The sequence below is a fragment of the Bison bison genome, unplaced genomic scaffold (assembly GCF_000754665.1).
Source record: "Bison bison bison isolate TAMUID 2011002044 unplaced genomic scaffold, Bison_UMD1.0 scf7180017864487, whole genome shotgun sequence".
Lineage (NCBI taxonomy): Eukaryota > Metazoa > Chordata > Mammalia > Artiodactyla > Bovidae > Bison > Bison bison.
Genome location: NW_011495047.1, coordinates 4084779 through 4088563, shown reverse-complemented (window position 1 = coordinate 4088563; position 3785 = coordinate 4084779).

Genomic DNA, 3785 nt, shown 5'->3' with positions numbered 1-3785 from the left:
AGGGACAGTCATGTTTCCTTGGAAGACTTTCTCTTCTTGCCAGAAATGACGCCTGAACTCTCAGTAAGAAGGTTTGCCGAGGAAAAATTGAGGAGAGCATTTGGTGACTGGGCTTTAAGGACGTGGATTTATGAGCTCTTTGATCTACCCGTGACCTGCAAAAGCCTAGCTTCTTGGTCAGCGTTGGCAAGATTAAGACTTAATCCCCTTTCACCCCTGAGGACTTGCTCTGCGGTTCCTTGGCTCAACCTCCCATGTCTCTGAATGGATCCTGGCCCTTTGGGAGGTCAGGATCTGGATCCAGGTTTGGGGCAGGTTGGGATAGGCATGGGGGTGGGGGGGGGAATGAGGTGGCAGGAAACACACTTTATTTACTTTGGAGACAGTTAAAGCATGCTAGGTTTCCTAAAGATAGGGGACAACAATAATAATAATAAAGAGGACTTTTTTGGGGAGCTGGTTGTGCAGCTTGTGGGATCTTTGTTCCCCGACCAGGATTCGAACCTGGGCCCTCAGCAGTGAAACTGTGGAATCCTAACCACAGGACCACCAGGCAATTCTCAAGAGGACTTTTCAATGTGCTTGCTATTTTGCTCTGTTTTAGACCTTGAGTAAAATAATTTTGCCCCTGGGACCTTACTTTCTTCATTTGTGAAGCAGAAAAAAAATTCTTGTAGTTATTATTATTTGTGTGTGCGTGTGTGTGTGTGTGTGTGTCTGTTTAAACCACTGTACATATGTAAAACGATTTTGGGTGTTATTTTAGAAATAAAAATGAAAATTTTTATTTTCTTTTTTGTCTCTTTATTTAAAATAATTATATTACAAAATAGAACATACAATATCTCCTGCATAATCCTATGCTTTCAGAAGTGAAATACTCACCTTCTTGAAAATATTAATATCTTGTTTTCTGACTCCAGCATCCAAGAGTGACCTTAGGCAGAGATATCTTAGACCTGAGCGACTCAGTTTGAAGACTAATTTTCTCCTTGGAATTTTTCCCCTCCTGGTAATTCTCATCTTTGGGCATAACTCAATGCCTCCATTGAGAAATAGATTTTTCACCCTTGTTAGGTGGTTTGGTGATGCTTTATCATCTCTTTCCACCTTCCCACATCCCATTCCTTGCTTAAAGAGGTGTGGCTAAAAGTTTGCATTGCAAACAGCAGGCGTGGCTTTCACTTAGTGTTTGGTTTCCCAACCCAAGTCTTCAAGAGCCAACAACTGCTCAGGGAGAGGGGAATTGGCTTTCAAAGAGTTACAAGATCTCTGGGAAGCAGTCCGTGAGAAAGCAACATGACTTAAAGAGGCAACAGAGAAGGAAGCATATCCTGCTTTCCCACAATTTCCTCTTCAATCTTCTGCTAAGATTTAAGAGCCCTCAGCACAGGATATGATGAGGCAGCAAAGAGAAGCTCTCAGCTGATAAAACAAATGAAGAATGCTGAAACTCATTCAACAGGAAACAATCAAGTGTAGACAGAAGACATCTTAAGACAGGGGTAGAACCTTTGTTCAAATACAAGAATGGGCTGTGAAACTCAGGAGGTGAAGACCACAAACACCTCAGCCTTTGGGCCTGGGGAATTTGGGGAGGGGGCGGCATGGATTCAGACGTGGTTCAGTGATATCCTTTATACATAAAGCTGTGTGGGCCAGAAAAAAGGGTTTGAAGACAGATATGTGTTTCAATTTTTACCTTACCACCACCTTCTTTTTTTTTTAATTGTAGAAGATTTAAATTTGTAATTTTCTTTATTTACTTTTGGCTGTGCTGGGTCTTCACTTCTGCAAGGGCTTCTCTGTAGCTGTGGTGAGTGGGGGCTGCTCTGCTGGTTGTGGCCCACGGGCTTCTCATTGCAGTGGCTTCTCCTGTTGCAGAGCACGGGCTCTAGAGCACAGGCTCAGTAGCTGTGGTGCACGGGCTTAGTTGCTTCACAGCACGTGAGATCTTCCTCCAATCAGGGATTGAACCCATTCCTCCTGCACTGGCAGGTGGGTTCTTAACCACTGAGCCACCAGGGGAGTCCATTCTTTCCATCTTCTAATGAGTGACTTGGGGAGGCTATTATTTAGTCCTTAGGAGTTTCCTACTTTGGTCATCTATAAAATGGTCCTATGAAACATGCTTTATCGTATTGTGGAGAGCAAAGAAGAGGATGTCTGTGAATGTCCCTGCACCCATGGGAGATGCCCGAGAAATGTTAGTTCCCTTCCCATCCTTCCACCTGTCTGCGGATGGGGCGTGTGTGCTTTGCTTTTCCTGTGGCAGAGCTTTTGACTCTGCAGCAAGCGGGGTGGTGGTGTGGACTAACTAATAAAGAAGTGAAATTGAGGACCTAGCATTTTCATTAGACTCAAGAGCAAGAGTCAATGTGCTTCTAGTGGATTGGCCAGGTCCCAAGATAGGAAAAGGGACAAGGTTTCAGAGCAAGGAATAGAAGTTAAAACTGGATCTGGAAGGTGATGCCAGAGAGCAAAGAACTCTACCTGGATAACATGAGTTTTCAGAGTAATGATGTATGCAGAAGATAAGTTCCGTTCTTTTTTTTTTTTTGACAAGTTCCGTTCTTGAACTACTTTAGTCACTTAATCCCACAATCCAATGTACATTTCATGGAGGACTAGTGGTCAGGGCCCTCTGTCTGGTGAAACTGAGATCGTACAAAGCATTCCATGGGGGAAGTGACATTACTGGTAAAAAGTACAGGCAGCCTCTAAAAGCTGGGGAAGGCCAAAAATAGAGTTCTCTCCTAGAGCTTCTAGAAGGAACGCAGTTCTGTCAATACCTTGCTTTTAAGGCAGCAAGACCCACTTTGGACTTCTGACCAGCAGAACTGTAAGATAATATGTTGTATTGTTTTAAGCCAATACGTTGTAGCAGTTTGTTACAGCAGTAATAGGAAGCTAATAGAGTAGCTGTAACTACATTGTTATAAATAATTCACAGGCAAATTAGCCGCAGTCTTGACAAACGGACAGTGCAAATGATTGATTTGAATACATTAAACACTTTAGTGCCACCTGGTGGCTGGCAATGGCACCCCACTCCAGTACTCTTGCCTGGAAAATCCCATGGATGGAGGAGCCTGTTAGGCTGCAATCCATGGGGTCGCTAAGAGTCGGACGCGACTGAGCGACTTCACTTTCACTCTTCACTTTCATGCATTGGAGAAGGAAATGGCAACCCACTCCAGTGTTCTTGCCTGGAGAATCCCAGGGACGGGGGAGCCTGGTGGGCTGCCGTCTATGGGGTCGCACAGAGTCGGACACGACTGGTGCCTTAGCATAGCATAGCATAAACACTTTAGTGCCACCTGGTGGCTGAAATCCTACAGTGAAGGACCTGAAATGTCATCTGCCCATAGCTTTTCCCCACAAAGAGCAGGCATACTATCCCCCAAGCAGGCCAGGAGGCTAATTGTGATCAGATGATGAAATAAGGTTGAAATGGTTCAGATGGATTACCTAACGATACAGTAGGAAAAGAAACTCAACTTACACGCATTCAAGGATACAGCATTTTATTACAAGGACCCGTGATAGAACACAGGCAGCTTGTAAGACCTGCCTACGAACCATTAGCCAGTGACGGTGGTGGCCAGTGCCTGGAGGAGCTCTCATTCCATTCAAGCCTTACTAACGCCATCAAATTTATCAGACCGCTACTCTCCCGATACTAGTTATGCACAATCAACTCTTCTCAACCTTGTTTAACTAGAAAGCACCCTTAGATCTTTTCTGTACAGAAAATCTGAACCTGCCTGGACATATATGGCCTA